The following is a 25,265-nucleotide window of genomic DNA, read 5'->3' as shown; positions in this document are numbered from 1 at the left end:
TCTATCACAAATCAATTGGACTTACTTGTATGGAGCTGTTTCTGGGTTTCCAATCTGTTCCACTGACCTACAGATCTGTCTGCCAGCCAATACTACACTGTCTTGATTATTCTAGCTATATAATAAGTATTGAAATCGAGTACAGTGATACTTTCCACTTTTCTTTTTTGAAAACTGTTTTTAGCTACTGTAGTTCCTTTGCTCTCCCATATAAATTTTAGGATAATTTTGTCTATACCTAGAAAATATCTTGCTGAGACTTTGAGAGGGATTTTGTTAAACTTGTATACCCATTTTGGGAAAATAGACTTCTACAGTATGTTGAGTCTTCCAAACTGTTAGCAAAGCATGTCTCTCCATTTATTCAGGTCTTAAGATTTCCTTCATCAGCATCTTATAGTTTTCAGTACACAAGTCCTATACAGGTTTTGTTACATTCATAACTGTTTCATTTTTTTGAGCAACTACAAATGGTACTGTATTTTTAATTTGTTTCCACATGTTCATTGCTAGAGTATAGAAACTGATTTTTTATATTGATCTTGTATCCTGTGATCCTGCCAAACTCACTTATTAGTTCTACACGTTTTTTTGCAAATTACTTGGGATTTTCTACACATACGATCATACTATAGGCAAATATAAACAGTTTCATTTCTCCTTCTCCAGTCTGTATGCCTTCTTTTTCCTTGCCTTATTGTGCTGGCTGTAACTTCCAATACCATGCTGAATAAGAGTAGTGAGAATGGGCATCCTTGCCATGTCGCTCCCAATCATAGAGGGAACACATTCATTCTTTCATCAAGTATAACGTTAACTCTATGTTTTCTGTACATGTTCTTTATCAAGTTGAGGAAGTTCTCCCCTATTTCTAGTTTTCTGAGAGTTTTAGTCATGAATGGTTCAACTTTGTCAAATGCCTTTTTGCCACAACTGATATGATCTTGTGTTTTCTTCATTATCCTGTTAATGTGTGTGATTACACTGACTGATTTCCAAATACTGAGCCAAACCTGCATCCCTGGAATGAAGTCCCCTTGGTCACAATGTATAATTTTTCATATATTGCTGAATTGTATTTACTTATATTTTGCTAAGGAATTTTTGCATCTATACTTATAACGGATATTGGTGTATAGTTTTCTTTTTTTCATACTGTCTTTGTCTCAGTTCGGTAGCAAGGTTAATACCAGTTTCACATAACAAATTTGGAAGGGTTCCTTCATCTCGTTATTTCCTGGTAGAGATTGTGTAGAAAAAGTGTGAATTCCTCTTCAAGCATTTGGTAGAATCCTCCAGTGAAACCACCTCAGTGTGGTTTTCATTTTAAAATTACAAATTTAATTTCCTTAATAGTTACAGGGTTGTTCAAATTAGATCATACCGTGTGAGCTGTGGTAGCTTGTGCTTTCTGAGCAACTGATTCATTTCATCGAAGTTCCTGAGATTTACTCTATCTTTGTTGAGAATTTCTATTTTTCATTTGTTCCAAGTGTGTTTGTAATTGCTTGGTGAAACATTTTCCTGATGCTGCTTTAAAATCCTTGTCAGTTAATTCTGACATCTGTGTATCTTGGTGTGGTATGTATTAATTGTCTTTTCTAATTCAAGTTGAGACATTTCTGGTTTTTGATAGAAGGTATTTTCAATTGAAACCTGGATATTTGGAGTATTATGTTATGAGACTCTGGATTTTAAATATTCTGTTGTAGCAGACACTGCTCTGGTGGCGGAAGCACACAGCATATTGTCTGGCAGGGGGAGAAGTGCAGGTTCCTCCCTAGGTTTGTGTTGACCACAGGTGGTGGAGAAGGGAAGGTGGCACTCCTCGTTATACTGGGTGAAGCTGAGAGTTTAGGATCCTCACTAACACGGCTCCGGCTGGAAGGAGTATGCTTTTATTGCTCCCCGCATCACCTCCACTAACACCACTGGGGGAAGGATTGCCTTGTTATGCCTGAAGAGGGTGAAAATCCAGGTCCCCATTTGGCTTTTGCTAATCAGGGTTATTTTTTCTGTGTATTTGGCTGGAGTGGAGTGGTTACTGTCTAAAAGTTTCTAGGCTATCCCCTTCTTGGTCCTTGACTAAAGATGACAGACTTTTCTTGGGGCTTTTGTTTGTACCCAACATTTCTGGGTTGCCAGCTTCTCCACACCCATTCTAGAATATATAAAGCAATAAGAAAACCCAGGATTTCTACCATCATGCTATTTGGATCCTGAGGTCCTAAGCCAACCCACCTTCTCTCCACTTTTCAGAGTCTTGTATTTGTTGTACACATAATGTTCAGGGCTTTTAGCTGTACTCAGCAAGAGGAAAAGGGAAAAGTATATCTATTCAACTTTTTCAGAAACGGAAGTCTATGCTGCATCATTCAAGTTTACATTTAGATTTTCCTCAGGGTTAGGCTTGGTAGGGAGAGGTGTGTGTCTATGTGTTGGAATGTGGGGTGTCTAGGTGTGTGTGTTAAAAAAATCAGATCTTGGACTCAAAGAAATGTTTCTAATTCATTTCATTCATATGACTCTACAAACACTTGGTAATTTTACTCATTTCACAAAATATTTAGGATTGGTTTTCTAGCAGAAAATAATAAAGAACCCAAGGCTTGTACCCCGGCTGACTCAAAGCCAAACTGAGAAGAAACCCAGCAGTTAAGAGAGAGAGTCAACCATAAGGACATAAATTCACAGAAATATTGGATCAAGCCCTGAAACTGGACATTCTGAACAAGTTTATCTAAATCTCTAATATTTCCTATGGTCTTGTTTATTCTCTGCACACTTTACTCTCAGAGATAAGTATGGTAAAGTCTCCCACTATGATCTATCCATTAAAAAAAAGACCCTTTCTGTTCTGTTTAATGTTTTATGCCTAGAATTCTACCACATCTGATACATTATTCTTGATTTCCTTTATAATTTCATAAGCTTTAAAAAAAAATTCATGAATTGTTTTTAACCTTTCTGCATCACTTTGTTTTAGATGATTTTCCTTAAGAAAGTATCTACCTAGATTTTGTTTTCAGACTCTATCTGGATTTCAGTGGGCACAGCGGAAAACAGACAGACATGCATGATCATATCACAATCTTGCCTAGAATTCCTGAACTCCTACTGCATTTTAACTTTACTTGTCTCAGAGCAATTATAACTACATCATTTTGGCATATTTACATACACGCTCTCTCTCCATGGACTGGAGGCATTTGGAGGGCAGAAAATTTTTTAAAAGTTTCCCAAAGTACTTAGCACACTGTCTGGTTTATAGAAGATATTTCACAAATATATTTTGAACTTAAATTAACCTGGAAGATTCTTCTTGCAGCAGTGTGAGGCTGGAGAATATATCAACAATGAGATCCTAGCAATAAGCAAACAGTCTGCCAGCTGAGAAATGGATGCTGGAGAATGGTCACTAACAAGATATTAATCAGCTTCTGCACAGTGACCTGCCGTGAAACTCCCCAAAGCAGTAATGAACAGAGGGATTGCTTTGGTTAAGTACATGATGAAAAACTAATGACTAGTGGGAAAAACAGCAGATGGTCAATCTGGCAACAATCTTAAACAGGGGTAGCTCTTTAGGAATAAAGACAACAGGGTGTTATAAATAGTACCAGAATCTGTAAACTCAAAAGTAGCTCAGAAAATCTGTGCAGTTTTAAAAATGTATACAGAGAAGCAAATCTGTTACCCTAAACTTTCTAAGCTTCATCTGAACCATATCTACTCATAATTATAAGTTTCAAAGGTGACCAACTTATAGCTGCTTCTTAATTATCTTTGGTCACTGAGAGAACCCACAATTAGGAGCTTGATCTTTATCTACTCTGATATTGCTCTATTTTACTAATGATTTAATTTGCATTTCTTAAATGTATGCTAGCTAAATGGAAGAGACTGGGGGTATACCAGAAATGTGCCATGTTCAGAGGGTAATCAGTCTTGGATTCAAATACTACAAACCACAAATCAAACAGTCTAGGTTTGTAACTGATAAATTTATAGCAAACATTTCCATATATTTTTATGCATGGTACTATCATCTTTTCTCTGTTTCCTTCACTTCTGGCTCCCTGACCTCCTCTACTGTCTTCTCTTGAAAACAGCAGAAACAAAAACCTACAAAAGCTGCAGTGCCTGCCTTGTGAGGCAAGTCAAGACTGCAATCAACTGAAGCTTTCATGTCAGGTCAACTCAGTCCATTATTTTGGGAACTTGGGCTAGTGCCCACCATCTCAAAGAAAAGAGACAGAATTTATCATGGCTCTCATTCTTCATTTTATCAAAAAAACAAACACCTTAATGCCCAACTAAAGGCCCACCATCAGCCCCCCCAGAGTTTTACACCTCCCTGACCTTAACCAAGGCCTCTACTCAACACTCCCAAACCTTTCCAGAGCCTCTAGAAACTGCAGCTCTAAATTCCCCTATAACCTCAATCTTTCTTCAAAGCATGTGATTTGCTTCTTTGCCTTGAATGAAATCTTGTCTCAGAACACCACTTCTCAAACTGCTCTCTCAAATGATGGCATAGATATATGGCTTGTTCCTTTCTGCTAACATCATTCCCAAACTCTCTTATAAGACACACACAGAAAAACTTGCTCCTTTGAAGCTCATGTTACTCGGCTATAACACCAAGTGCCCTCTTTGTTGCTATGATCTATCAGCCTCCCAGTCACCCCCTACATGCACTGAGGACTTTCACATCTAGTTGGAGTCTTCCCCTTACCCTAAGCCCTGCTATTATCCTGGGTGACATCAACATCCCTGAGACCAAACTCTCCAGAACTATGACAGTTCAATTCTTTGACATCCTCATCTACAGTAACCTACCTTTCCACCTAACCCTAGCCACCTATTCCCACAGTCACTACCTGGATCTAGTCATCAATTGAAACCGACCCACTTGTAGAAAACATAGTTCAGGTACCCCACTCTAACCACAATCTCTTCTCCTGGTAGCTTGCTTATAAACCACCCTCACTATGAACATTCTTTGATGCCAGACAGCCTTCTAGTACCTTAACTTTCTACCTTCTCCCCATCTATCTTCCTTTTACCATATTCATTTATTATCTTAGGCAACTTACATTCCATACTCCATCCTATTAAAAATACTCTTATGAATACCCTAAGCTCCTTACAGTCCTGTCTTACAAATCCCAAGCCCAGATGAATCCTGCCATCTGATTTTTCCATACTTATGCTCAAGGGCAAACAGAAAAAGTTTAACACAACAGAACAGATAGATACAACTATCATGTCACGATCAACTTCAATGAGTGTACAATAACACTTTTTTCTCTGTTAAAATTACTTTCCATTCTCTACATTTATTTCAAATTTTCTCCATTCTCTTCCAACTTCTAATCCACAACATATCCTTCTTTTCACACAAGAGAAGATATCAAACAAGAATACTTGCAACTTCTGGCTGTCAAACACCCTATACACTTAACACTCTTCAATCTGGCTTCTGCCTCCATCAGCAGGTCTCTGAGACTACCAATGGCACATTTTTTCAATCCACATTTAAGTTAATCTTTCAGAAGTACCTGACATAGTTGATTACTTGAATCCTTGAAGCATTCTCTTCCCTTGTGTGATAGACTGAAAAATGCTCTCCTAAAGATATCAGGTTCTAGTTCTGGGAACCTGTGAATGTCATATGTTGAATGCAACCCAATAAGAAATACATATTTGATTTAGTCCCTGGTTCCTGGCACACAGCTCCTAAAACTCTTGGGATCTCTGGAGTGGTAAGAGTGTCTTTCACGTGCTAATGAGATGACTTGTGGCTGGGGGGCCCATAGGTAGCTTGAGGACGGGTGCTGGCTGCCAGAAAGAACAAAGCATGATTAGAGGGTTGGAACTTTCAGCCCCACCCTCCAACCTCCAGGGAGACTGAGTTAATCACCAATGGCCAACGATTTAATCAACCACACCTTCAGAATGAAACCTCCACAAAAACCCTAAAACGGAGTTCAGAGAGCTTCTGGGTTGGTGAACACACTGAGGAGCTGGGAGGGTAATGCACCTGGAGAGGGCATGGGAGTTCTGCACACCCCTCCTCCCCATGCCTTGTCCTCTGCATCTCTTCCATCTGGCTGTTCCTGAGCTGCACCCTTTACAATAAACCAGTAATAGGTAAAGTGCTTTTCTGAGTTCTGTGAGCCTTTTCTAGCAAATTATCAAAGCTGAAGGAAGGGGCTGTGAAACCACCCCCACCCCAACTTCACAGCCATTTGGTCAGAAGTATCGGTGGCCCAGACTTGCAATTGGCATCTGAAGTAGGGGCAATCTCATGGGACTGAGCCCTTATCTTGTGAGGCTGCACTAACTCCAGTAGTTAGCGTCAGCATTAAATTGTAGGACACCCAGTTGCTGTCTGGAGAGTTGGAGAACTGGTTGGTACGAGGGGAAAACCACATATTTGGGGTGAGAAGTGCTGTGTGGCTAAACAGGACAGTGTAAAGTTTTGGTAGATGTAATGGATCTCGAGGTGAGATTTATACAGGTGGACCCTAAATGCCATCACAAATGTCCTTATAAGGCAGAAGGAGATGAGACACACAGAAAAGGAGGCAGCAGTGTGACCACAGAGGTAGTGACTGAGTGGTGTGGCCACAAGTTGAGGAATGCTGGCAGCCACCAGAAGCTGGAAGAGCCTTTAGAGGGAGCATGGGCCTGCCAACACCTTGATTTCAGTCCAATAATACTGATTTCAGATTTCTGACCTCCAGAACTATGAGAGAATACAAATTTCTGTTGGTTCAAGCCACTAAGTTTGTAGTAATTTGTTAAAGCAGCCATAGAATACTAATACCTTGTAGCTTCTTTAATAACTCACTGTCCTGGTTTGCTGAAATCAATTCTTCGCCTTCTTTAATGATTCATCATCTTCTCTTTGTTGTTAGTACCACTGAGTCAACTGCAACTCCCAGCAACCCCGTGTACAGCAGAGCAGAACTCCGCCTGGTCTTTTTGTACCATCCTCTCACCTTCCTGCACTATATCAGACAATGCTCCACTGCTATTCATAGAGTTTTCATGACCATTTTTCTCGAAATGGGTGGCCAGGCCCTTCTTCCTAGTCTGTTTTGGTCTAGAAGCTCTGCTGAAACCTGTGTACCACGGGTGACCCTGCTGGTATTCGAGATACTGGTGGCACATCTTTCAGCATCATAGCAACACGCAGCTGCCCCCGTATGACAATCAACAGATGTGTGGTGTGGTTTCCTGATCAGGAAATGAACCCAGGTTGCAGGAGTGAGAGAGCTGAATTTTAAACACTAGACCACCAGGGCCGGGTATCATCTTCCCTACCTGGACATTTAAAAAAGGGAATTCTTCAAAGGCTAGGATTTCTCTTCTTTTTCTATATTCCTTTGCTCTGGTTAATTTTATTCACAGCCACAGCAATTACCACATTGATACAACAGATCCAAATCTGTACTTTCTATTTTCAACTCTGATCTCTCCTCTGATTTCAAACCCAATCGCCTCCATGGTATTTCCATTTGGATGTTCCAAAGGCACCTCCAATTCAACATCTCCAAAAACTAAACCTGGTCCTCTTCCAGTGTTCCTTGTCTCAGCAAATGGTACTCTGCTCTCCAAACTCCATATTAGCCTTCCCTCAGTTCTTTGGACTATGCAAGACTCTCTCCTGATAGCTTCTGCATATACGTTCTCTCAGTCTAGATTTCTCTGCACAACTTCTGCTCAGCCTACTTCCTCTCCTTACCATTGAGCTCCTGCTCATCTCTCAAATCTCAAATTTCAGCTCAGCTGCCACCTTCTCAGATCTTTCCCTGATTCTCCAATCTAAACTGGGTGTCCTGAAACACTTTCATGACATCACGTTCTTCTCCTTCACTGTTTTTATCAGAGTTCTAACTGTTCACTTATTTTTGTGATTAATTCTCTTCTCCACTATACTATAAACTCCAAGAAGGCAGAGGATGCTTGTTTTATTCACTCTCTAGCCTGAAAGCCTAAGCATAGTGCCTGGCATACAGAAAATACAAAATAATATTTGTCAAATAACAACTGAAAAATGGGATCTATTACTAAAATTAAGAATGTCCTGGAAGCTGCCTAAGCTTTCTTTCTTTACTTTTTCCATTTGGTGCTGAGGCTGTTAACAGGTTTTAACCCAGATCCACAGCTTTTTGATTTTTCTAAAGAAAAACATACCCCATTGTCAAGCATCACCCATTATATATTAAATATAGTTCAGTTCTTTTAAAACAATAGTTCTTGAAGCAACTCTAAAAATAAAAATTAATAAAGCCAACTTCTGCTTCTGGCATGGTGGAGTAGTGGAAACAGACTGACCCTCTTTCAGTAACTAGAAAGTGGAGAAAATATGATACTGTTATCAGACACTGGACAACAGAGAGACGAGGTCTGCAACCCCTGAAAAGAGGAAAACAAATTAGGTAAGCCCTGTAACTGCCCTGCCATCCTGCCTGGGGGCCTTTTCCAGACCACAGTGCAGCAAGGCCCACAGCAAACCCAGCATGGCAGCTTCACTGAGTTGAGGAGCCAGATCAGGAAGGCAAAGGTGTCTGGAATCTTGAAGGTGGGGTAGAGAGAAGAGAGCCACTCAGAGGAGAAAGAGGTCCAGAAATCACCAGCGAGTCCTCGTGAGTCTTCGGTTGAACACCAGTCTACACATGTATGAGGAAAACGCCACAAGTCCAAAGCAAAGGACAACTGCCAGGGAGCTGAAAGACGAACGATTCCCAGAACTCATTCAGAAACGGGGAGAAAAATGACCACAGGCTTCTGTTCTGAAACCGTGCAAGTCAGAGACAAGGAAAACTACAACTTCAAAGTGTTGAAAGACAAAACTGTCAATCCAGAAATGCACATCATTAGCCTTTTTCTCTTTCATTCTCTCAAAAATGTACAGGAGTTTCCCAGAGGTTCAGAGACCTGTGATATCACAACAGACCATATTATTTTTCTTATGGAAAATAGTTATTTTTCATAAAAAAGTTATGTTAACTTGTAATTGGTTTATTTTGTAAATAAACTGATAAATATTTTTTAAAAGTTCATTTTAACTTCTTATAAGGTAAATTTCAACAGCTATTGCCTACATAAAGAAAACCTCTTTGAGATCCTCAATAATTAGTAGGAGTGTAAAGACATCCTAAGACCAAAGACTTTGAGAATCACCACTTAAGCAATAGTGGCCCCCGTGAATTAGTGTTCCCCGGTGATGCCACAGAGCCTGAGGGAAAGTTTTTCATTACAAATTCAATTTCCCTAATAAATACACAGCTTTCTTGTTATGTCAGTCTGGGTGATACACATCTTTAAAAAGAACCTGTCTGTTTCATCTAAGTTGTTTAACTATTAGTATATACTTGTTTATTTCATTTCCTTAGTCTGTAGGATATGTTGTCATGTCCCTCTTTCACTCTAGAAATTGACAATTTCTCACTTCTCTTTTTTCGTATTGATCAGTCTGGCTAGAGATAAGAATTTTACTGCTTTTTTTCCCCAAAAACTATTAGTTGTATAAATTTCGACTCTCAAATACTTGACACAGATGGGCTTTTGTGATGGCCCTCTGAGTCCTCATAACACACTATTATAATGTCGGTATAATAAAATAAATCAACATTTAAAAGATCTGCACACCTCACTGAATCAGTATTTTGCGTGGGCAAAAGATTCATTTAAATGTTAAGATAGACCAATGGATTTTAATATAACAAGGCATGAAAAACTTATTTATACAGTTTCAGAGCTCACATTGCATTTAAATTGTTGAATTCTGATGTAGTATAAAAGAGGACTATTCCAAATTATCTGTATGATGAAATGGGAAGGACACAGTAAGCACTTCTGCTGCATACTGAAAACTAACTGTTGTCTCAAAGAAAAGCACTCTAACTATTTGAGTTGTGAGCCACTTTTTCACGGAACATCATTTACTATTATTTGGACTAGGGTAGTATTTGGAAGACATTTTCTTGAAAATTAACAAAGTAAGCTTATTACTTCAAGGAAAATAAATGACAATATTTACTGCCAATAATAAAATTCAAATTTTCAAGTGAAAATTAAAATTCTGGTAAATGTATACCTGTCCCTGTGAACCTTGGAAGCTTCCCAAGATTTTTCTGATAAGATAGATAGTGACATTAACTAATGATTTTTTGATATCGTATAATGCAACAGCTCTTAAACTTTTTGGTCTCAGGATCCCTTTATACTCTAAAATTATTGAGGATCCCAAAGTACTTTTATTTATGTGGATTATGCCTATCAATATTTACTATATTAGATATTAAAAACCGAGCATTTAAAAAATTTTAAGCTTATTTTAAAATAAACTTATAACTAGCATTTTGATGGAAAATAACTATTTTTTTAAAACTTTAGTGAGAAGAGTGCCACTGCTCTATATTTTTATCAATCCCTTTCCTACCTGGCTTAATTCCAGACAGATGGGTTCTCTTAGATGCTTCTGCATTCACTCTTGCCACATCACAGGTCAGGTCACATGGCCTCTGGAAAACTCTTGAGAACAAGCATGAAAAAGGCAAATAACATCTTAGTATTACTATGAAAACAGTTTTGACTTCATAGAACCCTTGAAACCCCTTCTATATTTTCCACTGCTAAGGTACAATCAATGCTACAAATCTTCTCTTATTTTATAAAAATTCTTACTTTAAGGACGTTTCTTTTAAGCAAAATCCATTTTTTTAGGCTTCATCCCTAATCAAATCAAAGCAGTCATCACTACTCTAGTCCCCAATTAATATCTGCTAATACTACTTTTGGATCCCTTATAAACGTCACACGTATGTATGAGCCTGTGTGTATAAACACATGTAATCTCTCTCACACATGCACAAAATACATGGAAAAAATATGTCAAAATATTATTAGCAAGATTAAGGGTAGTTTTTATCTTTTTATCTTTATTTTATTTTCCCCATATTATATAGCTATTTGCACTTAATTTTTTAAAAATAAATAAAAAAATGTTTTCCACTATTCTCTTCCTCTCATTAAGACTGGATAACATTCTTTTCAAAAAGAGTATGCCCTGACTTTAGGGAACCCGCAGGGCTTAGTAAGGACAAGGAGGCAGAGAATAAGAAAACTACACCAGGAAATAGGATGCAGTGGACCCCGCGTTAACATATCAAAGAACTGAAACTTAGAATTCTGATCCAAGAATCTAAGATTTCCCGTAAAGTATATTCTTCTCATAAAATAATGATCCTTCTTATACAGTGCCAGCAGGAACTACATACACTAATAAACTAGCTACAAATATTTAGCTCTCTGTACTTTCTGAAGTATTTTCACTTATTCTCCTCTGCTCTTATATCATCACAGAATACAGTACTTTAAAATTCATATGCATTTAATAAACTTTTTTTTCAAAGGAGACCCTCAATCTTTTTGGAGATTATCACTATTCATGAAAATGTCTTCTGGCCAAAAAGAACTGCAGCAAGGGGCCAATAACTCAAAAGCAATGAAATATGAGGCTCTGAATTCTCCCAATTTGGGATCTCAAAACTCTACGGCTTAAATAACCAGTGCCTGCAATGCCACAGCAAGCCATTATGGTAGCACAAGTGCCACCCATTACACCGTAATTAACATGAAGAGAAGGGAAGAACATGATGCTGACTCACAAACCACCCTTCCCCTTAACCAGCAGAGGACAGGTGGCACAAAGCAGCGGTGAAAACTCAAACTCGGGGGCAGATTATCTGGATTCAGATTCAGCCCTACCACCTTGAGTAACTAATACTTCATCTGCCTCAGTTTCCACATCTATAAAATGGAAGAGAGGGTAGAATAATAAATAATATCTACCTACAAGGTTGACAGAAGGATTAAATGTGTTAATATTTATAAAGTTCTGGCACATAATAAATATTTGTTAAAGAAAAAGAAACAAAAACCCTAAAGTTCAAATACTTAAATGATGAAATAATTGTAGAGATGCAGAAAAACCAAATCAGATAATCCAGAATACTGCAAACTCAATTTTCTAGCTTTTAAAAAAGGTATAGAGAGCCATGTGGGGTTCGATTCTCTCTTAACACAGCAGAAGTCCAAACTGCCCAAGTACAAATCACTTTCAGGGACTTCACAGAAGTGCGGCTATGTGTAATTTCACATGTCTTTATGCCCACGTAAACTGAACAAGAAAATGTTCTGTTTTTATAATAAGGAAGGATACATTAAATTCTAGCACGGACAGGAGGCCTCAGTTGCTCTGTAGACTACCAAAGAAAAGCAAAAAGGCTGATCCTGTGTGGCAAACCTGTTCAAACTTTGAATGAAAGAAATGAACTATCATGTAAAATTAAGACTGAAATCAACTTCCTAAAGAAATGGAACATTCCAGGATGAAGCAGGGTAAGTAAAATTTGAAACGCAGACATCTTGTTCTGCCACAAAACAAGGAAGTACTCAACAACCAACCAGGTCAGATCAAAATGATAGAGCAGTCACCTTGAGAAAGCCCCAATGGCCAAATATGGGACAATCTGAGCATCAAAGAGAATAATGACACCTAACGCAAGCAGAAGGAAAAAAATAATAGGAATTAGAGCAGAAATCAATAAAATTGAAAACAGGAAAATAGAAAAAAATCAAAAAGGAAAGCTGTTTTTCTGAAAATAAAAAATTGATAAACCTCTAGCCAGACTAAGCAAGGAAAAAAAGTGAGAAGACACAAATTCCTAATAAAAGAAGGGGGGGTCATCACTCGTGATGGTAAGTATATAATAAAGGAATATTATGGGAAATCCTATACTCACAAATTTGGTAACTAAGATGAAATGGACCAATTCTGTCAAAGACACAATCTACCAAAATTCAGACAAAGAGAAACAGATAATCTGAATAGGCCTATATCTATTAAAGAAACTGAATCAATAGTTATTAACCTTCCCAAACTGAAAGCACCGAGTCCAAATGGTTTCACTGGTGAATTCTACCAAAGATTTAAGGGAAAAAAAATGACAGCAATTCTCTACAATCTCTTCCAGAAGCACTCCCTAACTCATTCTCTGAAGGCAGCATTATCTAATACCAAAATCAGATAAAGATACCACGAGAAAGGAAAGCTACAGAACAGTATCTCTCATGAACACAGATGCAAAAATCCTCAACAAAATATTAGCAATCAAATCCAACAACGTATAAAAAGATTTCTAAACCACAACCAAGGGCGATTTATTCTGGGTATGCAAGGCTGGTTCTAAAATCTATTAATGTAAGCCACCACCAACAAGCTAAAGAAGAAAAATCACACGATCATATCAATGGAAAAAGAAAAAGCATTCAACAACATCTAACGCCCATTCATGATAAAAATTCTCAGCAAACCGGAAACGGGAGAATTTCCTCAATTTGATAAAGAAAATTTACCCAAAAAAACCCCATAAAACACCCCACAGTTAACATTATACCTAATGGTGAGAAACCGGATACTTTTCCTCTAAGCTCAGGAACAAGGCAAGGACGTCTGCTCTCACCACTCCTATGCGATACCATACTGGAAGCTCTAGCTATTGCAGTAAGACGACAAAAGAAAATAAAAATTTGAAAGAAGAAACACAACTTTTTGTTTGCAGATGACATGATTATGTATGTTGAAATTTCCAAGGAATCAACAAAACCAACCTCTTAGTTGATACAGTTTCCATTTGGGTATGGGTTAGCAATTCTGATACTGCTAGATGTCATGTATACATACTGGAATTGAACAATTAAGTAAATGGATCACATATGGTGGGAGGCAGGTTTCTCACTGTTGGAGGAAATTTACTTTCAGTAGGGGGAGAACGCCAGAATGATCCACGTGGTTAACGGGTTAGAGCTGAAGACTAAAAACTCATACTTAGCTTAATATAGACACAGACGGTTACACAGAAAAATAATTATGGACATGTCTATTAATATGGACACATTCCTTTCTTTGCTTTGTCTGCTGAGGGTGCCTAAAAGAAACCACATCCCAGTAGCAACAAGCACACCTAGCACCCAGATCTTGGTTTCTAACACCATTCTCCAATAAAAGGAAAAAGGGTTCCTTGGAGAAGTGGCTGATTCTGGACTGAGGCAGAAAATACACAAGATGAGCTGGGAGCAACCTGTAGTGCCAGAAAGTAGTAAGGAAGTCCTCAAAAACAAAAACACCCACTTTGACGGAGGTATGTCAAAGGGGCACAGGAGCCAAGTGAAAGATCTCTCAGTGGCCAAAGTGCGAACAATTGAGCAACAAAGTAAAGTAGTATTGAATTATAACCCAAAGAATAAAATAAATATCCATGAAGCTATAGTGATATAAATGATTAGATAAATTAGTAAGTGGGAGAAGAGACAAATCTCTTACACAGAAGGACTCCAAATAATTTATGTACGCCACTCTCAAGGACGGGGAGCATAACTCCTCACTCTTCAAGTCTGGGCTGCACATAGTGACTTCTTCCAAATACCACACTAGGGAAACGGGTGTGGAGTAAGACTAACTTTATAGTGGAGAAATCTGACAAGCACTACCTCAGCCAGGTCACCAAGCTCAACATCAACAGTCATAAATTATGTTAACACCATGTACCCTTGATAGGATGTGATGAAAACGACACTTTACCTCTGGGATCTTCCTCCCCAAAACCCGTAACCCCAGTCTAAAAACGAGAAAAACATCAGGCAAATTCCAATAAAGGGAAATCTTACAAAATACCTGACCAGTGCTCCTCAAAACTGTCAAGGTCATCAAAAACATTTAAGGAACATCTGAGAAACTCAAAGCCAAGAAGATCCTAAGGAGACATGACAACTAAATGTAATGTAGTATCCCAGATGGGATACCTGGAACAGAAAAAGGACATTAGGTAAAAACTAAGGCAAGCTGGATAAACTATGGACTTTAGTTAATAATAACGTATCAATATTACATTAGCTCACTAATTGTAATAAATGTACCATACTAAGTAGGATGTTGATAATAGGAGAAACTGGGTGCAGGATATATGGTAACACTGTAACACGTTCTCATTTTTTCTGCACATGTAAAATTTATAAAAAGTAAAATCGACTAAAAAAAGGAATAGTGACTAAACTGACTATAAAAACACTGAAAAAACAAAAATCTCTGTGATACCAAAAGAGAGAGAGAGAAATAAAGTTATTTGCCACCACTGAAGAAAACTAGTAACGAACTTTTGGAGTTGAAGTCATTTTCAGAGTTTAAAGAGTTTTCAGAGTTAAAGAGTAGATATATCAAAGGAAAATAAGCAGTTACCTCATCTTTTTTGGAAGAACTGTAGTTCATCCCAGTTGACAAAGGAAAGGTCTTTTTAACGGAGAACAGTTGGCTAGAATAGATCCAGAAGGATGACAGGGTTAGAAAAAGTACTATTTTGTGAGCCCAAATGAAATAACTGATTTACACAAGGCTCACCAACAGATGCTAGAAACATCAGGCAAAAGGCTGCTGGGAAACAGAACACTTGCAGGAAACCAAAATATCATTTCAGTGATCAACTGCTAATTGCACAGGAGGAAAAAAAACCCATCTTTATAATGAATAGATCTGTTAAATACCACCTTAACCAAACGACCACACTTGAGGCAGACAACCTGATTTTATATGCTGTGTGTTATGAATCAACATAATGTACACAGGAGCATCTAAGCCAAAACACCTAAATATAATCCAGCCTTTAGATCCATGCTTCTGTTTTTAGGGAACACAGTGGCTGGAGATACAAGTTAAATACCGTAAGGACACAATCAGACAAATCCAGAACGTGGGAACATTCTACAAGACAACCGGCCTCATCTCGTCAAAAAGTCAACAGCATGGGGGAAAAAGTGGAGGTGGGGACAACTGTAGTACATTAGAAGAGTCTAAACCAACAACAAGCAAATGTAATACTTGAACTTTGACTGAACCATGATTTGAGAAAACCAGCTACAAGTGGAGAAACTTCAATACAGACTAAATATTAAATTTTTTAAAATGTTTACATTTTTTGGAAGTATGACACTTCTAGGAGAACGTATTTTAGCAGACACTTGCTGCAGCATTTAGGAGTCAAGTGCAGGAAAAAAAAAGAGTATTAAGAGAGATATAAACAAATATAACAAAATGTTAACAATTGTTGTACCCAAGCAGTAGAGGTATATAGGTGTTCACTGTACTATTCTTTCAATTTGCCTGTAGGTTTGAACATTCTCAGTAAAAAGTTGGGGGTGGTGTGGAAGAATGACATCATTAAAAAAAAAAAAAAGCCAGTCAAATGATGAGTTGTAAAGCACCAGAAAACAGTAATAGAAGATTCTATGGAGAGGTGTGACAAAGAAACATGCGGATTTTAAACTGGTCTCCCATAACACATACACTGCATAAACATCAAGAAGGTAGGGGCATGAAAGAGAGGGAATCAGTTTAAGCAACAATTCCTATCTTCCAAAAGTTTAAAATATGAACCAAAACTCTGCTGGTAAAATCACCCGAGACAGAACATCTCTAATATCTCTCATTTTTTCAGGAGAAGAAACAAGGGGCTACAAAAGAGAGGTCATTTTTGCTTTTCATTGCATTGGTTGAAGACTGACAGAAACTTTTGCAATTTTGAAATTTCAGAAATATAGGAATTAGTTGGAGGGTCAAGAACATAAATGAACTCACGAAGATCATAAATTAATTCACATACACATATGAAGATAGCACACTAAATCAACGTCAGTCACATTTCTTCTATCTTATATTAACATTGGGTTTCACCGCACTCAGCTCCCTGCAATCCCTTACTATACTAGCGGCTGTGCTGTAGACATATACTGCTCTAAGACACAACCCTAAGGCCAGCCCCAAAGTCAACCCCTCCATTTAATGACTTAGAAAGCTATCCTGGAGTTTCTCAACATAACTCAGTAGATAATTCTCGATGCCTCTTCCACAATATCTAGGATTCTACAGCCTTATGACAATTATCATGCCAACAAATACATCAGTTCTTTTCATATATGACTGCCCTTTCTAAGACTCCTGATAGACATGAAAATGTTACCGTATCTTTCCCCTAAACTCTGCAAAAATATTGTTTTCTCTGCCATTTGTTTCCTCCCTTGTCTACTCGTAATCCTGTTTCCTTTTTTCTAATAATTGCTATTATGCATATAAAATGAACATATATTGTATATGATGATCCTGGTACTCAAAATCTCACCCTAAGGAAACACTAAAACTATGTACACTAAAATTTCAAATTGGGGACTCTTACGAGATAAGCCTTCATCAAGTTAAACTACTTTCCCTTATAATGGTGAACTAGGTAATTCAGACCAACACTGACATTAACCAAAAAACTGGCCCCCCCCCCCCCCCCCCCGCCTTGCCCAGGCAAAATTAGAAAGAAACAAACAAACAAAAAACACCTCCTTGAGGGCATCAGAGTGCTAACAAGGCAGTAAAAAGGTATGGAGGCTAACATCTGGGAGGGTAAGGAAATCCTCCGAAGTGAGCTGGGCCTCTGGGGCCATTTTTCCCAGGGGGCATGTGCCAATTCCATAAAGGTGGCTGAGAAGCTGGGTTGAACTTTTCAAAGATCCACAAGGCTGTGAGGTTTAAATACTGGAGATAAGGGACCAACACAATACCGGGGTAGGGAAATGGGGGTCTGATACCCCTGGTTTTATGTTGGGACCCCAAACACTCATATCGTAGGAGTAAAGAAAACGTACACTAGACCAGCCTCTGCAGACTCTGGAGCCCAGTTCTGAAACATGTTAGTGTCTGACTGGATTAAGGTGATCCAGGATTGCTAGTGTCACTAGCTAGCCTGCTACCAAAAGCACAGCCATGTGTCCCTTGAGGATGGGATACATTCTGAGAAATCAGTCCTTAGGCAACTTCATCATTGTGCGAACATCACAGAGTGCACTTACACAAACTTAAATGGTATAGCCTACTACACACCTAGGCTATCTGGTACTAATTTTATGGGACCACTGTCATATATGCTGTCCACTGTTGACGGAAACGTCATTATGCGGCACACGACTGTAAAGAAAAATCCTTTCGGGAAGGAGATATCATTTCTAAACTTTAAATTCTATCTATAATTTTTCATATATAACGTCTTAATAAAAAATATCCAGGTAGGGCCAGCCCTGTGGCCAAGTGGTTAAGTGCACGAGCTCCGCTTGGGCAGCCCAGGGTCTCGTTGGTTCGGATCCTGAGCGTGGACATGGTACCGCTCGTCAGGCCATGCTGAGGTGACATCCCACATGTCACAACTAGAAGGACCCACAACTAAAATATACAACTATGTACTGGGAGGACTTGGGGAGAAAAAGCAGGGGGAAAAAAACAGGAAAAAAGTAGATTGGCAACACTTGTTAGCTCAGGTGCCAATCTTTAAAAAAAAAAAATCCAGGTATACGAGACTAAGACAACATGAGAAAAAAAAAATTAAGTGACTCAAAACCTACAAGAAAATAGCTACAGTGGATCAAGATAATGAAATGAAGTTATCCAATACAGACATGCTTAATATATTCAAAGAAATTTGTTTTAAAAATTGAGAGTCATGAAAGACTGGTCCCATACCAAACCTTACTAACTTTAAAATTCCAAATCATACTTCACTTCCTAATCTTTAAATCAATCTCTGACTGATTCCTTAGGAATTCCTACAGCTAGTCTAAAAGCTCCTTACTCCCTTTCGGTCCACGTACACCCAAAGAGAACACTTCACCTACTAAAGTAAGAAAAACCAGTCACTCAATCTAAAAGGATTCACACACTAAGAGACATGCCCTCTGATAGCCTTACTGGTCCATTCCCTGAGAGGAAACACACTCCATGAAGCTGCCACGAGAGTGAACTGTTGCAGGGAGCCACCAGAACTCAAATCAAAGGTTTTCAAGCATTTTACATCATCACCCATTACATACACTACATCTATATAGTGTATGTATACAGCATACATACACTGTGTCTATCTATACATAAGCACACTCAATTTAATTGAAACACAAATTTCAAAAAACAATTCTTAGCTATAGTAATCAAGACAGGGTGGCTGGCATAAGGATAGACATATAGATTAATGGAATAAGAGTCCAGAAAAAAAACATTCTTTTTTTCTTTTTTTAACAAGAATGACAAGACAGTTTGATAAGAAAGCACAGTATTTTCAACAGTGTTAGAACAACTGCATATCCATATGCAAAAGACTAAAGTCAGATCCCTTCCCTATCATACACAAAAAAATTAAGTCAAAATGGATCACAGACCTAACTGTAAGAGCTAAAACTATAAAACTCTTAGAAGAAAACAGAGTGATCTTCATGACCTTGAGTCAGGCAATGGTTTCTTACATACAACACCAAAAGCACAAGCAACAAAGAAAAAAACAGATAAATTCTATTTCATTAAACTCAAAATCTTTTGTGCTGCCACAATACTATCAAGATTGAAGGGGCCAGCCTGGTGGTGTAGTGGTTAGGTTTCCATGCTCTGCTTCAGTGGCCCAGGGTTTACAGGTCTGAATCCTGGACACGGACCTACACACTGCTCATCAAGCCATGCTGTGGCAGCATCTCATATACAAAACAAGGAAAAATGGCCCAGATGTTAGCTCAGAGTGAATCTTCCTCAAGCAAAAGGAGGAAGATTGGCAACAGATGTTGGCAAAGATGGCAACAGGGCCAATCTTCCTCACCAAAAAAAAGAAAGAAATTGAAAAGACAACCTGCAAAATAGAAAATACTTCTAAATCACATCTGATGAGAGACTTGTATCTAGACTACACAAAAAACACAACTTAATAATAAAAAGATAAATAACCCATTTTTTTCTTTTTTCTTTGTTTTTTTGCCAAGCAAGATTCACAATCTTCCTCTTTTTGGAGGTGAGCCGCCAAATCACGGCCACTAACAAGTGGTGTAGGTCCTCGCCCAGTAACCAAACCCAGGCTGCTGAAGCAGAGTGCGCTAAACTTAACCACTAGGCCACAGGGGCTAGCCCTAATAACCCATTTTTTTAATGGGCAAAGGTTCTGAATAAACATTTCTCCTAAGATATACGAATGCTCAATAAGCACATGAAACAATGATCAACATCATCAGCCATCAGAGAAATGCAAATCAAAACCACAATGAGATACTACTTCACACCCACTAAGATGGCTATATCAAAAGAAAGACAATAACAAGAGTTGACGGCATGTAGAGAAACCAGAACCTTCATATCTTGTTGGTGGGACTGTAAAATGGTGCAGTTACTTTGAAAAACAGTTTGGCAGTTCCTCAAAATGTTAAACATGGGGAATTACCCATATGACCAGCAATTCCAATCCTGGCTATACACCCAAGAAAACTGAAAACCTATGTCATACAGAAACTTGTGCAGGAATGTTCATGACAGCATTACTTATTATAGCCAAAGGCCCATCAACTGAAGAGTAGATAAACAAAATGTGGTATATCTGTACAATGGAATATTATTAGACCATAAAAAGAAATGAAGTATTGGCAAATGCTACAAGATGAATGAACCTTAAAAACACTATGCTAAGTGAAATAAGCCAGTCACAAAAAACTATATACTGTATGATTCCATTTACACAAAATGCCCAGAACAGCAAATCTACAAAGACAGAAAGGAGAAGATAAGTAGTTGTTTGGGGCAGGACTGGAAGAATATACAGGAATGGGGAGAGACTACTAATGAGTATGGAGTTTCTCTCTACAGTAACAAAAATGTTCTAAAATTAGATTGTGGTGCTCATTGCATTACTCTATGAATATACTAAAAAAAACCTCTGAATTGTATACTTCAAATAGGAGAACTGCAACGGCATGTGAATTAAACCTCAACAAAACTGGAAGATCCAAGATGGCGCCGTGAGTAGTCCTCTTTGTCTCTCGCCCTTCGAGTCTACAATTATTTGGACACTTATCGCTTGACAAAGGATATCCAGACAGCATCTCAGGACGTCTGAGACACCCACGCGACTATACATCGGAAGGCGGATGGACTTTCCTCCGGGAGGATGTGGAAATAGGTGAAAACTCTCCGACCCCGACGGGCAGCCTAGTACCCGCAAGCGGCTTTCTTCCAACGGACGCCCCCAGAGGATCTACACACATCTAGGGCAGGAGCGAGAACACAACAGAGGAGCGACGGTGGAAACAGGTGACCAGAACCCTACCTAAACCCCCCGCAATTACTCCTAAACGCAGAGGGAAACTTTGGAGTTGCACACCTGAGCCCGCGGGGAGACCCAGCCTGGTGCTCGGGGCGCCCAGAGGGTCCCAGAGAGAGACACGGAGGGCACGGAGGTCTCCCAGCTGCCGTTGCCCGCCCCGTGGGACTAGGGATTGCCGGAGATCTCGGAGAGGACCGGGGCTGGGGGAACTTTCAAAGGCCGGTTCTGCGACCCGGAGGGGAAGCGCCGGAGCTCCGCCCGGGCAGCAGACAAAACTCTCTGTCTGCCGTTAGCAGAGGGGCCACGCTGAGCATTCACGGCTCCGGGAGAGGCCCGGAGAGAATCCCAGAGGGCGGGGCGACCCCCAGCTGCCATTGCCCGCCCCGTGGGGCTAGGGATTGCCAGAGATCTCGGAGAGGACCGGGGCGGGGGGAACTTTCAAAGGCCGGTTCTGCGACCCGGAGGGGAAGCACCGGAGTTCCGCCAGGCAGCAGACAAAACTCTCTGTCTGCCATTAGCAGAGGGGCCAAGCCCAGCATTCAGGGCTCCCGGCAGAGGCCCGGAGAGAATCCCAGAGGGCGGGGCGACCCCCTAGCTGCCGTTGCCCGCCCCGTGAGGCTAGGGATTGCCGGAGATCTCGGAGAGGACTGGGGCTGGAGAGAGTTCCAGAGACCCAGCTTAGTAGCCTAGGGGAAACCCTACAGGCTCACAGCAGCCTTAGGGAAAGCCTCTACACAGCACCAGTAGAAGGCACCCAGCCACCAGCCACAAGGCTGGAAGACCCCAGGGCAAAAGCAGCATAGCTAGGTGTACTAACCACAGACTGTAGAAGATGCCAATAGCTCTCCTGCGACCCATAGAGGACAAGTGAGATTTGGTGGGTGCCGACAGCAACAGAGCGACAAATATAAGTGATCCCACCCCTGGCCGCTGGAAAAGCCCATAACACCGTTGCAGACCCCAAGGAGAGAGCACATCTAGGTGGGCTGCAACAGTAGGCACCTGCAGCCTGAAGCCCCCCTGTGACGGCCCCCACGGCAGAGGAGGGAATCCAAAGGGCCACTGTGGCTACGAAGAGGGGCCCAGGCCCAGTTAGCAACTACGGACAGGGTTCCTGGTTGGTGAAGTATAAACAGCTGCTCCCCCCACCGCAGCAGCTGAAACAAGTGAAAGGAGCAACTAAACTCTATCTCCATGCGGAGGCACAAATCAACAACATCAAGCAATATGAAAAAATACATTAAATCTCCAGAACAGAAAGAAAGTAACAAATACACAGAAAACAATCCCAAAGAAAATGAGATATATAACCTAAATGATGATGACTTCAAAACAGCCATCATTAAGATTCTCAATGAGTTAAGAGAGAACTCTGACCGACAACTCAACGAGTTCAGGAGCTATGTCACAAAAGAGTTTGATACGATAAAGAAGAACCAAACAGAAATATTGGAAATGAAGAACACAATAGAGGAGATTAAGAAAAATCTAGATGCTCTGAACAGTAGGGTCGATAATATGGAGGAAAGAATTAGCAATTTGGAAGATGGCAATATAGAATTGTTGCAGGCAGAGGAGGAGAGAGAAGCAAGACTTAAAAGAAATGAAGAAACTCTCCGAGAATTATCAGACACAATTAGGAGATGCAACATAAGGATTATAGGTATACCAGAGGGAGAAGAGAAGGAGAAAGGGGCAGAAAACCTATTCAAAGAAATAATGGCTGAGAACTTCCCAAATCTGGTGAGGGAGATGGATCTTCAGGTGACAGAAGCCAATAGATCTCCAAACTTTATCAATGCAAGAAGACCAACTCCACAGCATATAGTAGTGAAGCTAGCAAAAGTCAACGACAAGGAGAAAATATTAAGGACAGCCAGGCAAAAGAAACTAACCTACAAAGGAACCCCCATCAGGCTATCAGCAGATTTCTCAGCAGAAACTTTACAGGCTAGAAAAGAGTGGAATGATATATTCAAAAATCTGAAGGACAAAAATCTACAGCCGAGAATTCTCTACCCAGCGAAAATATCCTTCAAATACGATGGAGAAATAAAAACTTTCCCAGATAAACAAAAATTAAGGGAGTTCATTGCCACAAAACCTCCTCTTCAGGAAATCCTCAGGAAAACCCTCATTCCTGAAAAATCCAAAAAAGGAAAGGGGCTACAAAACCAAGAGCAGAGGAGATAAGTAGAAGGACAACAGCAGAGAGTAGCAGCTCTACATCAGAACAGATTAAACCATGGGACGAGAAACAAAGGAAACTGAAGAAAACCGGAAAACAAGACACAAAATGGGAGTGGTAGGCCCCCACGTCTCAATCATCACTCTAAATGTAAATGGATTGAACTCCCCAATCAAAAGACACAGAGTGGCAGGATGGATCAAAGAACAAGATCCAACAATATGCTGCCTCCAGGAAACACACCTCAGCCCCAAAGACAAACACAGACTCAGAGTGAAGGGATGGAGAACAATACTCCAAGCTAATAATGAACAAAAGAAAGCAGGTGTCGCTATACTAATATCAGACAAGGTAGATTTCAAACCAAAACAGATAAAGAAAGATAAAGAGGGACAGTATATAATGATAAAAGGGACTCTCCACCAAGAAGACATAACACTTATAAATATATACGCACCCAACACAGGAGCACCAAAATTTGTAAAGCAACTCTTAATAGAACTAAAAGAAGACATCAACAACAATACAATAATAGTAGGGGACCTCAACACACCATTAACACCAATGGACAGAACATCCAGACAGAAAATCAACAAGGAAATAATAGAATTAAATGAAAAATTAGACCAGATGGACTTAATAGATATATATAGAACACTTCATCCAAAAACAGCAGGTTACACATTCTTCTCAAGTGCACATGGAACATTCTCAAGGATTGACCATATTTTGGGAACCAAAGCAAACATCAATAAATACAAGAGAGTTGAAATAATATCAAGCATCTTTTCTGATCATAACGCTATTAAACTAGAAATCAACTACAAGAAAAAAGTAGAGAAAGGTGCAAAAATGTGGAGACTAAACAACACGCTTCTCAACAAACAATGGATCATTGAAGAAATTAAAGAAGAAATCAAACATTATCTGGAGACAAATGAAAATGAGAACACGACATACCAAATCATTTGGGATGCAGCAAAAGCAGTCCTAAGAGGGAAATTCATCGCAATACAGGCTCACCTCACTAAACAAGAAAAAGCTCACATAAGCAACCTCAAACGACACCTAACGGAACTAGAAAAAGAAGAACAAACAAAGCCCAGAGTCAGTAGAAGGAGGGAAATAATAAAAATAAGAGCAGAAATAAACGATATTGAAACAAAAAAGACAATAGAAAGGATCAATGAAACAAAGAGTTGGTTCTTCGAAAGAATTAACAAAATTGACAAACCCCTAGCCAGACTCACCAAGAAGAGAGAAAGCGCAAATTAATAAAATCAGGAATGACAGAGGAGAAATCACAACAGATACCAATGAAATACAAGAGATCATAAGAGAATACTATGAAAAACTATATGCCAACAAATTGAACAACTTGGAAGAAATGGACAAATTCCTAGACTCCTACAATTTCCCCAAACTGAATCAGGAAGAAATGGAGAATCTGAATAGACCAATCACAAGTAAGGAAATAGAAACGGTAATCAAAAACCTCCCCAAAAACAAGAGTCCAGGACCAGACGGCTTCTCTGGAGAATTCTACCAAACATTCAAAGAAGACTTAATACCTATTCTCCTCAAACTGTTCCAGAAAATTGAGAAAGATGGAGAACTCCCTAACACATTCTATGAAGCCAACATCACTCTGATCCCCAAACCTGACAAGGACAACACAAAGAAGGAGAACTACAGGCCAATATCACTGATGAACATAGATGCAAAAATCCTCAACAAAATTTTGGCAAACCGATTACAGCAATACATCAAAAAGATTATACACCATGATCAAGTGGGATTTATACCAGGGACACAGGGATGGTTCAACATCCGCAAGTCAA

The 25,265-nt window shown here is 39.5% G+C and overlaps 1 protein-coding gene across 18 annotated transcripts in view; it reads right to left on the bottom strand.

The window, feature by feature from the left end:
- The window catches only part of MAPK8 (mitogen-activated protein kinase 8), a 103,327-nt gene that overhangs the window by 63,373 nt on the left and 14,689 nt on the right, over nt 1-25,265 (bottom strand). For 8 of the 18 annotated variants that reach the window (XM_046652615.1, XM_046652629.1, XM_046652628.1 and 5 more), the window contains exons 2-3: nt 15,317-15,389; nt 10,460-10,551 (exon numbers count right to left, since the gene is read on the bottom strand). The exons of 2 other annotated variants lie outside the window; for them this stretch is intronic. The gene's annotated coding sequence lies outside the window, so the exon portion shown is untranslated. Of the gene's footprint in view, nt 1-10,459; nt 10,552-13,478; nt 13,574-15,316; nt 15,390-25,265 lie in introns of all 18 variants that reach the window. 8 more of the 18 variants (XM_046652630.1, XM_046652622.1, XM_046652616.1 and 5 more) reach the window with 3 other exon arrangements.

The sequence above is a fragment of the Equus quagga genome, chromosome 2, assembly GCF_021613505.1.
Source record: "Equus quagga isolate Etosha38 chromosome 2, UCLA_HA_Equagga_1.0, whole genome shotgun sequence".
Taxonomy (NCBI): Eukaryota; Metazoa; Chordata; class Mammalia; order Perissodactyla; family Equidae; genus Equus; species Equus quagga.
The sequence above is the reverse complement of the archived record's forward strand: the minus strand, read 5'-3'. Positions and strand labels throughout refer to the sequence as shown.